The 13,651-nt window shown below is 36.3% G+C and overlaps 1 pseudogene; it reads left to right on the plus strand.

Annotated features, from left to right (window-relative positions):
• The first annotated feature begins 7,225 nt into the window (after nt 1-7,225).
• Nucleotides 7,226-10,091, plus strand: LOC131837147 (olfactory receptor 4F21-like; annotated as a pseudogene).
• The last annotated feature ends 3,560 nt before the right edge of the window (nt 10,092-13,651 follow it).

Below are 13,651 nucleotides of genomic sequence, written 5' to 3' on the forward strand. Positions count from 1 at the left end.
CAGACTTCATTGGTAAGACCACAAGATGGATGTCATGGACTTTCAGGACCCTTGTGATCACCATGAACACTATGGATTATGTATAATTTCATTACTGCCTTTAAAAAAACTGAGAACTCTACATAAAAAGAGGTATTAGAACTTCACTTTCAAGTAGAGCTGCAGTAATTTCTGTTAAGTATGAAAAATAAAGTGTTATATATTCCTACCTATCTATAAAATTAAGTTGCAATTTCATCAATGACCATACTCAATTTTCATGTAACTGTTTTATATTTCCATATAAATACATATATGCATATATGGTTAAGTTTTATTTATCAGTATCTTCATACTGATTATAAGCATCACTAGGAATCAATTAATATTTCTTGTGGAAATTATGTGCATCCAATGGATAAAATAGGAGTATTCATAATATTCCATTGTATATATGTACCATATTTTCTTTATCTGTTCATCTTTTACAATGTTACTCTAGAAATAGACTCTACTATTTTGCATTAGCAGAATATGTCTATGTTCCATTTTTTTAAACAGTGAATTTCCATTATCCTTGCAGTCTTCCTCAGTGCATTTTTTGAATCACCCTAAAAGAGTATCTACAAGTATTTCAAGGATCTTACTACCTAAAGAAAGGTCCCAACTCAGATCTCACTTTATTTAAGGTATCTGTACTTAAGTTAGAGTGCTTAGGATAAACAGATGATTGACATCTTTACTTTTACTTTACTTTCCCAGGTAAAACATGGGAAGTCTGATAGGTCAAACAGCACAATTGATAAATCACTTGGATGTATCCCTAAGACTGATTTAAGAAATATTAATTGTGATGACCCAGCTCAATTGTATCTGCTGCATTGTAAGTAAAGCTGCTCAATAAAATGGTAAATAAAATAAATGAGACTTTTTTACTATTGTTTAAGGTATCTTTTTTCCTACATTTTATCTAAAAGTGGTAATAAATGCTATAAGCCATCTTCTTTGTATAATATCTAAAGCATTATTATTTATTGTTTCCTTAATCCATCTGGATTTTAACATTCACAACATTATCTTTGGTTTCACTATGGTTCTTTTAAAGTCACCTTTAACAGAGAGGGGCATCTGGGTGACTCAACTGGTTAAGCTTCTGCCTTTGGCTCAGGTCATGATCCCAGTGCCCTGGAATCTCACTTCAGAGCCCCATGTCAGGTTCCCTGCTCAGCAGGGAGCCTGCTTCTCCTCACATCCCACTCCCTGCTCCTGCTCTCTCTCTCTCTCTTCAAATATATAAATTAAATTTTTTAAAAGTCACTTTTACAGAGAAAGACAAATACCATATGATTTCACCGATAGGTGGAATCTCAAACATAAAACAAACAGACTCTTAAATACAGAAAAAACCTGATGGTTGCCACATGGCAGACGGGAGGGGGGATGGGAGAAATAGATACAGGGGATTCAGAGGTACAAACATCCAGTTATAATGTAAATAAACCACAGAAATGAAAAGTACAGCATATGGAATAAAGTCAATAATATTGTAATAATGTTGTATGATGACAGATGATGAATACACTTACTGTGCTGAGCACTGAGTAATGTACAGAATTGTTAAATCAATGTGTTATACACTTGAAAGTAACATCACTGTAAGTCAATTATCTTTCAATATGAAGAGAATAAAGGGAAACATAGATATAAGGAAATAAAGCTTAATTTGCGCAGAAAAAAAAATCACCTTTAGATTCATAGAAGTACTAGAAACACCTAAGGAAGCCAAGAAATTGTGACAAAAGCCCTGACTCACAAAGATTCTGTGTATATCCTTGCAGGAAAACCTGTGAAACCATATGACTTAAACCTCAGGCTGCCTATTTCCATATGATAATTGATGTTCTCTGCCTAACTTATTTCACTCAGCATAATCTCCTCCAGGAGATAGTGAAGAAAAGTGTAATTTCCAAGGATGATGTAAGAGATTTCCAGGATATCTCTGCCATATGATTTCCTAAAGAGGACCAATCAGACACACTTTATTCTCTTGGAAATGTTTTACTTCAAGACAAAGTACGGAAAAGGAAAGTCTGTACTCTTCCTTGCTCTTAAAATTGTTGCAGTCTCTTCCAGCTATGAAGGAAGTAGGTGGAATGATGAAAATGAAGTATATTAACAGAACTAACCACATTGTAGCATTTTATTGACAACGAGATGCTTCTATTAGTAAGAACCCATTTGGCAGAATTCAATTGTGTGTGCATCTTTAAGAAAAATGGAATGATCCTGTGAGGTCAGTTCAAATACTTAGAAAGTTAGGATGAATATTAACAGGAATTGCACTCATTTGTGTTATAAACAGGAAAGAAGAGATTAGCCTAGAAAATTCATAAGGACTCAACACTTAGAACACTTGTATAACTACACTTTCTATTTAAGGATCCTTTTCCCCATATATCCAGATGCAGTGTTCTCTTTCCCACCAATTTCCCTCCTTCCTGCAATTCCAATATAATCTAGTTTTGGATATTTCTTTCATAACATGGTGCAGAACACACTCCTAGAGTTGTGGAATTTCATCTTTGAAGGCTTTTGGTCCAATGAGCTCATTTGTAAACAGGAAAACTAAGGCTTGGAGATTCTGAATCACATGCCAAAATCCTATGGTAACTTTGTACTAAAATCCCCAAGTCTCCTGACTTCAATCTCAGTGAAATTTATGAGGACTTTAAGTATTTTTCTTTAAAGAGGGGTAAAAGATATTTAGGACAAACATAACACCCTCAGTGTTGAATTTTAAGTTTAATCTAGTACTAAGGGAAAGATTTTCTCGTTCATTTGTAGCTGGCTCTTCATGAATGCTATAGCCAGTGTTGAAGCCTCTGGAGAACTTCTTCAGTAAACTTAATGTTTAACTTAGAATCAATAGAATTCTTCTCAAACTCCTTGAGCCATTTTTGAAGAATCAGATATGAGCTTTGAAAGGATTACATAGGTAGCAGGTCCCCTGTAACTGAGAATCCACCATCATTACTCACTCCTCCCTAGCATACACTCAGGAAATGAGATGTCTTAACTCAGTGAGCAAGAAATTCCTCCTGCTGAGGAGCAGCATTTCTGAATTCTTACTTGTTATCATGGCATAAAGTCTTTTCGTTGCAAAAGAGAAACCATTGGGCAGCTATCACATTTGGTATATTTCTTATGGAGATATGAGTATCAAGTCTGTCCTCTCAGTGAAATGAAATGGTTGCAGCAAGTGCCATTTTAAGTTGCATACTTTAATTCTTAAGAACCATCCTAACCAATCAGTCACATCAGAAATGATCTCACAACGGGAATCCCATCCTCTCTGTTGTCAATGATTACTGTGATTGTATTTATTACTGTGCTAAGCAGAAGGGAACAGAGGGCTTAAATCTTGTTTTACTATGAGACTTCTCTTTATCCTTGAAAATGAAATTAGAATTGCTATATTCTTAAAGTATCTTGAAAACAGTAATATGGAGCACTAGTGAATAGGGCTAAGGAAAGGGTTTGAGATAATGAAGAAAAGTGTAATTTCCAAGGATGATGTAATAACCATGATTAGGGAAATGTTGAAAACAAATAACACTACTCCTCCAGAAATTTGGTAAGAATAACACACTGTGCTTTCATATCTCCCTTGGATGCATCAATTTCCACAATTACTCAGAATTTGTTAGAAACATATTAAACAACTGCATATAATTCTTCAACAGTTCTGTGCTGTATTCATAATAAAACACAAATCCCTTAGCAGGCATTCCAGAATCCCTTTTCAATTTTATCTCCAATTAAACCCCTTTACATTTTCTCTCATGTAGATTTTTTGCATTTTTCTCTCTTCTCATTTCACCTTTAAATCATTTTCTTTTTCCTGCTATTTTATTTATTTTCCTTCAATTTTTCATCTTTAATTTTATTTTGGATTAACATTTTTTCTTCTAAGCATTTCAATATCACAAATGGTAAGTATAAATTCCATCCTCTATAAGGCTTATAATCTTTATCTTCTTTTCTAGAATCTTCATTTATTTAACTTCCCCTAAGACTGGATCTCTACATCTCACGTTTCTATCCAAGCTTCTAAGAGACTATGAAAATTATTTTGGAATTCTGTCCCTCACTCATGACCCACAGAGTATTAGACTAGTGGGCATTTTGATAATTTTTTTAAATTTATTTATTTTTTTTAATTTTTTAATTTTTTATTTTTTATAAACATATAATGTATTTTTATCCCCAGGGATACAGGTCTGTGAATCACCTGGTTTACACACTTCACAGCACTCACCAAAGCACATACCCTCCCCAATGTCCATAACCCCACCCCCCTTCTCCCAACCCCCTCCCCCCAGCAACCCTCAGTTTGTTTTGTGAGATTAAGAGTCACTTATGGTTTGTCTCCCTCCCAATCCCATCTTGATAATTTTTAATCCAGTGCCTTAATTCTAAAGATGGGAAAACAGAAGGATACAGGGAACTGAAATTTAATCATCTTGTTATGATTAGTATTTCTAGAATAAAAGTAAAATTCTTTAATTCTTTAAAAAAGTAAAATTCATAGGGAGCCAGGGTTTTTCTATGAATCAGAATATAATAAATCTTCCCACTAATAATTATCTAAATCTACTGTACACTCACTTAATACAAAAAACTGTGCAAAACACTTCACTTTTACCACTTCATTTAAAATTCATAAGCATAAGAATTTAATATAATTAGTATCCACCTTTGTAAAAGTAAGTGTTAAATAGGATGAGTCCAACGTCCACAGACTACATTCAAAACTTATATACAACAAATTGCCTCAAATAGCAAAATTGTGAAAGAAGATTTGTTTTAGTTTGATAGAGAGTTTCCCAACAACCTTAATATAAAATTATTATGATGGGTTACAAAACCACTAAGAATACTTTTTCCTCAGGGAGGAGTATGGGATAAAATAATGGGTTTAGATTGTGTGCATTTTGAATGAAACTGGACTACTTTCTTAATCCATACACAAAAATAAATTCAAAATGGATTAAAGAACTAAACGACACTTAAAATCATAAAAATCCTAGAGGAGAACAGAGGCAGTAACTTTTTTGACATAGGTCATGACAAGTTCTTACTACATATGTCTCCTATGGCAAGAGAAACAAAAGCAAAAATGAACTATTAGGAGTACATCAAAATAAAGAGTTCTGCCAGCAAAGGAAACAATCAACAAAACCAAAAGTCAACCTAAAATATATAAAGAACTTATAAAACTAAACACCCCAAAACAATAATCCAATTTAAAAATGGGCAGAAGACATGAACATATATTTCTCCTAGAAGACATACATACGACCAGCAGACACATGAAGAGAAGTTCATCACCACTTGCATCAGGGAAATACAAATCAAAACTACAAGGAGATATTATGTCACACCTGTCAGAATGGCTAAAATCATCGATAGAAGAAACAGCTGGGGTTGGCAAGGATATGGAGAAAAAGCAACACAACACAGGTGCACTATTAGTGGGAATGCCAACTGGTACAGTCACTCTTGAAAATAGTACAGGAGGTTCCTCAAATAGTTAAAAATAGAACTACCCTATGATTCAACAATCACATTACTGGCTATTTACCAAAGGAAGACAAAAACACTAATTCAAGGGATACATGCATCCCTGTTTGTGGCAGTATTATCTACAGCAGCCAAGATATGGAAGCAGCCCAAGTGTCCATCCACTGAGGGATGGATAAAGAAGAATTGGTATATAGATACATACAATGGATTATTACTTAGGCATAAAAATGAATGAAATCTTGCCATTTGCAATGACAGGGTCCATGGAGCTAGACAGTATTATGCTAAGTAAAGTCAGTCAGTCAGAGAAAGACAAACACCAAATGAATTCACTCATATGTGGAATTTAAGAAACAAAACAAATGAGCAAAGGGAAAAGGAGAGAGAGAAACCTTGAAAATGATTCTTAACTATAGAGAACAAACTGATGCTTACCAGAGGTGAGGTGGGTAGGGGGATGGGTTACATAGATGAGGGGGATTAAGGAGTGCACTTTTGGAATGATCACTGGGCAATGTATGAAACTGCTGAATCATTGTATTGTAAACCTGAAACTAATAAAATATTTCATATGAATTAACTGGGATTAAAATAAAAACTTAACACTAAATAAATATATAAAACACATTATACAACCACACACAAAAAACAAAATATTAATTTGTTCAAAAAAGAAAAATGACATTCATGTACCAGAATCTGATGTATTATGTTACCCATGACTGGTAAAAGGGAATGTGCTAGAAGGGATATAGGAGAATGGGACATCCTCTAAGACTGCGCAATTTTTAATTTAGTCGTGTTAATCAGTCACATGTTCAAAAACTGACATTAACTCAACAATGGCAAATTGTTTAAAAGACTCTAAACCTGAATGCAAAAGGAAATGAACCCAAATTATCTTCAATAAATGGCATAGCCAAACTAAAGGGGAAATATAAGAACTAATCCAATTAACTACTTTTTGGATGGCTCTTTTTTTTTTTTTCCAATTACTTTTTGAAGATAATGCTTTGACTACACACCATTAATTTAAAAAAATAAAATGAGGGAGGGGCACCTGGATGACTCAGTCATTAAGCGTCTGCCTTCAGCTCAGGTCATGATCCCAGGGTCCTGGGATAGAGCCCAACATGGGGCTAAACCTGCTTCTCCCTCTCCCACTCCCCCTGCTTGTGCTCCCTCTCTCATTGTGTCTCTCTCTGTCAAATAAATAAATAAAATCTTTATAAAATAATAAAAATAAAATAAAATAAACAAAATGACTGCAAAAAATTGTCTTAGCAATTATTTTTCCTTTTTATAGTGGTATGGATGTAATAATTCTGAAATAATATTGTGTGCTATGTAGGATTATGCAAATGAAAAAATACATATTTATAGTGTTAAGACCCAGAGTCTCACTGGGAGAACAAAAGGACAGAGATACAAATATGGAATAAGAGAAGGGAAAAAGAAGCCCACTGGTTTGGACAGTATTGGTATGAGCAATATCCCTTTTTCTCTCTCTCTCTCATATACACATATACTTATATACACTCACATACACATACATTTATACACATGTAAATATATGCATATATTTGAAGCACTAATAGCTGCTAAAAACAGGAGGGAAAGTCATAACTATGTCACCTGATCACCTATAATGCTATCAAAAATGGGATCAAACCCCTGTTTGGTTACCCTCTGGATCCAGCTGCCATTTGTATGGTACAAAGGTTAGTGACAATGCTGAACTGCAATGAGTGCCAGCAATCAGCAAAATTCAGAGTATGAGAACCAAGTGTAAAAGGTTCACATTTTTCAGCAAATAAATTTAAGGGAAAAGAAGTATTGGAGGGAAATCTATATAAGAAGAGATCTGAATGACATATTAAATGAAAAATGGTTAAAACAAACTATAGTGTCTTGCGATGCATGTTTGGAAGGTAAAGCTAGAAAAAAATGCAAGGATATTTTTAGCATAAGAGAATAATGGTTTCTTTAAAGGAAAAATGTGGCTGTAATTTGGAAGAGTCACAGAGGTTTCTGATGGAACAGCTGACATAGTTCTACATCTTCACTTGGGTGATTTATCCTTTATAAAATTTGATTAAGCTATAAATTTGCTTTCCGCCATTTTCTGTTTGTTTCATCTTGTGATTAACAAATAACAAAATCAAAGTCAAACTATGGTGAATGAGCAGTAGCATAAAACCTCCCATCCATAAGCACCCTTGTCTAGAGACCTGTATTTAAGTACCATTCACAGAGGCTACTTGAATCAGCATATATCTGTTTTTGTTTTGCTTTGTTTTTTTTAATACTGAAACACAATGAACAGGAGCAATTGTGCTCCTCCACCTGAGGGCATAAAGCAACTGTATCTTCAGGGAGTCAGAACAACTCAGAAAGTTTCTGTCTGCTGCATAATTCTCCCCTGTGTACTGAGTTACACAAAACACTGCTATCATAAAAGCTGCTAATTAACAGCACTAGTTATGCTTGGGTAGTGACCAACTTCAAGTCAGAGACTTGGTGTTGCCAGCCAGAAATCAGACTGTTACGGGAATTGTCTCCTAGAATCAGATTGGTTTTCTAAAGGAAGTAAGAAGAGCAGTTAATGAGTCACCTGGGGGGGTTACATCCCTTTCTGTAATTTACCATATCTTTCTCCTATTAAGATTTGTTTTTCATGGGGCACCTGGGTGGCTCAGATCATTAAGCATCTGCCATCAGCTCAGGTCATTATTTCCAGGTCCTGGGATCCAGCCCTGAGTCCAGTTCCCTGCTCAGCAGGGTGTCTGCTTCTTCCTCTCCCTCTGCCTCTCCCCCTGCTCATGCTCTTTCTCTCTCTCTAGCTCTCTGTCTCAAATGAATAAGTAAAATCTTTCCTTAAAAAAAAGATTTCATTTTTTTAATCATCTATTATCTATCAATCTATCTGCCTTTTTATATTTTACCATAAAGACAAAAGAAAGCTCTTGAATAACAAGGAAAGCAAATAATAAAAAATAACAGAAAGGGGAAATTTTTTATCAACAATTGCAGCATCACAATCTCCCTCAGACTTTGAATAACTTTTAGCAGTATCAACTAAGAAAATTCTAGCAGATCAGCCTCATTCTATGCATTCCCAAATTGGGTCTAAATTTGTATTCAAACAAATAAAGCAAACTGTTACAGACACTCCAAGCCATCTGAGTGAATATAGTGAATACAGAATCATGGTTTAGTGTACTAATAGCATTAAGTGTAGCCCAATTCAATATTACATTTGTTCCGTCCTTATCCACTACTCTTAGGATCCATTCCCATACATATGTTCTAGATGTCTCTTGGAATCATATGGAAAATTTTACAGTTCTCTTGGTGTGTATTTCTTCTTGTCATGAATTCCACTTTGTCACTGACTCACTGGAGCTTTCTGGGATGTGAGCCTCCTCATAGGACTAGGAGTAATGTGAAGAGGGGGGCCAGGCACTGAGGATTATTGGCAGTCCCCTCTAGGGCAACCAATTCAGGAGAGGTCATTATAGTTTTCAGATAAGCCCCCACAAATCTCTTCAGAAAGATAAAATAAAACATGTTCCCACCAGTAAAAGAGGATTTAGAGTCTCTGGTTTTTGAGTTTGTGTCACTGGGACTCTAGTTCCTAGGAAACTTGAGTTTTTCTTATATTGATAGTCTCCTTTATTTCTCTATGGATCATCCCAGGAAATCTCTTCATTTTCTTTTTGATAACTTCAGACTCCCATTTACATTTTCCTATGTACTTCCTCCTAGCCAACATGTGTTTCATTGATGTGGACACTTTTTTTTTTTTTTTTAATTACAGTCCCTAAGATGACTGCAGGTATTTCAAATCAAAACAAAATAATTTCTTTCCAAAGTTGCATGACACAGATATGCTTCATCCACATCATGGGAGGAATGGAAATGGTCTTACTCATAGCCATGGCATTTGACAGGTACACAGTGATCTGGAAGCCTCTTCACTACCCAGATAGGAATCCTACAATATGTGTTTCATTTATAACTACTAGCTGGGTACTTGGGTTGATCTACAAATGTCTCAATTTGTTTTCATTATGAACTTGTGCTTTTGTAGTCCTAATAAAGTAAAAGCTTCTATTATGACTTTCCCAGAATCATAAAACTTGTATGCATACTTGGAGCCAAGTTTGAATTTATTGTTGCTGTCAGCAGTAATGTCATGAGCATGAGCACCTTCTTTCTGCTAACCCTTCCTGTGCATTTTGGTCACTGTCTGGAAATGTTCTTCAAAAGACTGATCCAAAGCACTTGTCACTGGGTCAGCTCACATCACTGTGGTGGGTTCTGTCTTTCAATCCACATATATTTCTCTATGTCTGACCTTTCCCCCACATCATCAAGTGATAATGCCTATTCCCTGCTGACTTTGATATATCATCTGTGGCTTGACTCCTGCCATCTATATATTACAGAACTATATATTACAGGATACAAAGGTAGCAATAAAAAGATTAAACAAGCAGGGACATGATTTCAGATTTTGCTGACTGAATCTGACTTTGGAGCTCTAAGACTATATATCATCAGCCATTTGGATACTCCACCTTAGGCTTCTGACATTGAACATGGCCAGACGTGGGCATAACACCTATCTCATGGAACACACTTATTTATAACGTCTACTACCATGGGAAATGTGAATACACCATGATATGGACTATTTTAGGAGATAGCATCACTATCCACTAAATAATATTTATGACTGAAACTGCGATCATTTTGATAGTAGAAAGGCATAATGACATCTGTTCTGCTTCCCACAGGTTTGCAAATGAACAGCAACCATGCTTTGGAGAATGTCAGGAATGATTACATCAAATATACATAGGACTAGTAATTCTATCTAGTTATTCAGGTTGTGTTCCCTCAGAAGATGATCCAAACACACAATTTGATAGCCAGTAGTTTATTTGGAAGTTTACTTTTGAAAATATCATTAAGGGAATAGAAAGTGAGACAAAGAAGTGAAGGTTGCTTATGTCAAAAAATGTAACTAGGACGCAAGCCTACAATGGCTTTCTAGGGGACTCTATAAATTCTGTGGCTTAGAATTGTTCCAACTGAAGGGAAAGGAGCTGGAATCCTTTTTCTTTTTTTAAAAAGATTTATTTATTTATTTATTTATTTATTTGATAGAGAGGCGGCAGGGAGTAGGGTGTGGAACAGATAGAAAGGGACAAGCAGACTTGGTGCTGAGCATGAAGTCTGATGCTGTAAGGACCTATTTTATATTTTATTTTAGCTAGAGGCTTCCCTTGAGGTTAAACAATAACTTTGTTGTTTAACCCTTAAACTGTCCCTGCTCCCTTTCCCCCAGGGACTTAAAAACAAGTCCCGGAAACCAGCTTCAGGTGTGGAAGCCAAGAAAAACAAGGTTGTACCCACCTGGAGTCTAGCCCTGACATAAGTACAGCCATCTTGGCAAATCAAAACTGGCACCTTGCACTGTAAGAGTGGGTTAGCATAAGAATGGCCATCCTGAAGGCCGGGAAGCCATTTCACTGAGCGTCCCTAACCAGCCCACAGGGCGCATGCAACTTGAGATAAGAGAAAGTAGCTAAAACCTAAGAAACAACATAATCATATACCACCAGGGCAGTTAGGCGGGTTAGGCAGATGGTGCCACAGGGACCAGATGTTAAAGAAAAATAAATGGTTAACTTGCAGAGATCACAATCCTGCAAGTCAGGAATCTCCCTTGGTTTGCAAATGTTCTGGTGATTTACAACAAAAAGGGCTATCTCTTCAATGACCCAATTTCCAGAGACAAATGGCTCAGTTCCTCAAGGCCTAAGGTCGCCCTCCCCACTGAAGGAGGCTGAGGCAGAAGGAAGTGTAAATAAAGTTAAATTTCTTCTAAACCTAAATCTCATTTAACCACCAGGATGGCGCCAGGGTGATGCCAGGGTGGCAAAAGGTTAAATAAAGTTAAACTGTCAAAGTGGGGCACAAGATATGTATGTAGCTATGAAAAAGTGCCTTGAAAATGTTAAATAAACCCTTGGCTTTGAGTGCTTGGGGTCCTTGTTGAAACCCACTGCGCTGGGCAGATACTTGGACCCCAGCTAGCTGGAAATAAACCTCGCTGTGTGACTTGCATTATCGAGCGTTCTCTGTCTAATCGAGGGGTGGTCAACTCCATACCCTAACAATGCAAACCTTAATCCCAGGATTCTAAGATCATCACCTGAGCTAAAACCAAGAGTTGGACAATTCAACTGACTGAGTCACAGGCACAACTACTTTTTCATTTTTAAAAGGCGTTTTAACTCCTTAGCATGCCAGTCTTTCCCAAATAGAGCACTGTGCATCATAGGAAGGCAGAGGAAAATAATCAGGTAGATGTTCAAGTACCTGCAGCAGAGAAACATCTCCTTGTTTGGAAACAAGAAATGCCACAGTATATTCCACTTTTTAAAGAACTTAGTTCCCCTTTACCTTATCTTGTCATAGATTCTTCAGAGTGATTGCTGTTTTAACTTTCACAAAAGGAAGACTCAAAACAGGAGTGACAAGTTACAGCAGCACGGTTGCTCATAATTAATAGTGATATTCTCCTCTGAGCCCTTGTGAAAGGTCTGAGCCCTTGTGAAAGTGTTCTTGCCAATCTACTATCGCTACAGTTGCTCCACTACAGTTATCATCCATCATGGAGCCAGCAAGGCAAGGCTCAGTGATCCCTAGTTTTAGACAAACTCTTCACTGTATCACCCATTAAGAAGCAGCAACCTGGTACTTAACCAATATGGGATAAAAATGAGGTGACTCAATCTTATAAATGCTTGTCTTCCAATATGAGGAAACCCAAATGACAAAAAAAGCAAGTAAACATTTTAGGTTTATTATAACCCACACTGTGTCTCACAAAAGAAGAATTCTCTCCACTACAACAAAACCTAAAATTTGAGGGCAGAGAACAGAAACTGTACAAGAATTTCACTGAAACTTATGGTAAGATTTGTGATTTTCTCTACCCCCTTGGTTGCAAAACCTATATATTTTATCCACAGGGGACACAGCACCATCTAAAAGTCAATGAATCAGAGCATATATCTTGAGGCACACACCCCAACTCTGCAGGGTACCATCTTCAAGCAGTTGCCTCAGTTGTAACTTTAGCAGGCTATACCAATGTTCTATCTGATCAAAAGGTCCCAATCATCCAATGTAGAAAGGAAAAACGGTTCCTTAGTTAGACATATTTACATGTACTTTCTTAGCTATAAGTAGGTAGTCTTGATCTAAGGAAATATTATGAAAGATTTCATATTGGAAATCAGATACTGTGAACACTCGGATAGTGGTGCAGGCCAAAGCACTCAAAGTAGGAAAGATAATACATACTATATATGTATGAATCCCAATAAGGATAATTCTCTGTCTCTTTCAGTTTAGAAAGGGTTCAGTGTCAGTAACTACTCTCAACTGATTGATTTCAGTCCTTAAAACATGTTAAGCAAAATAAGACAATCAGAGAAAGATAACTACCATATTATCTCTCTGATATGAGGAATTTGAGAGGCAGAATGGGGGGGGGGTCATGAGGGGGCAGGGAGGGAAAAAATTAAACAATATGGGATTGGGAGGGAGACAAACCATAAGAGATTCTTAATCTCAGGAAACAAACTGAGGTTTGCTGGGAGGTTGAGGGGGAGGAATAGGGTGGTTGGGTTATGGACACTGGGGAAGGTATGTGCTATGGTGAGTGCTGTGAAATGTGTAAGACTGATGGTTCATAGACCTTTACCCTCGAGCAAATAATATATTATGTGTTAATAAACATTTTCTGAAAATATCTATATATCTTGAATAAAATGAATCACACCATCAAAAACAAACAAACAAACAAACAAAAAGCCAACAAGGTACCATTTCAATGATCTCCCTATATTGCTGACAGGTCAAACAGTCTACAGTGGAAGTAACTAGCAAAAACTCATGTAACAGAAAGCTCACTCTATAGAGCCTATACACAGCCTTCCTTTCTACCAAGATGTGTCCTTCATTCAAGGGTCCATTGTGCAAGCATTAGATTAGCTGAGGAGAG

Source organism: Mustela lutreola, chromosome 7 (assembly GCF_030435805.1).
Source record: "Mustela lutreola isolate mMusLut2 chromosome 7, mMusLut2.pri, whole genome shotgun sequence".
NCBI classification, from domain to species: domain Eukaryota; kingdom Metazoa; phylum Chordata; class Mammalia; order Carnivora; family Mustelidae; genus Mustela; species Mustela lutreola.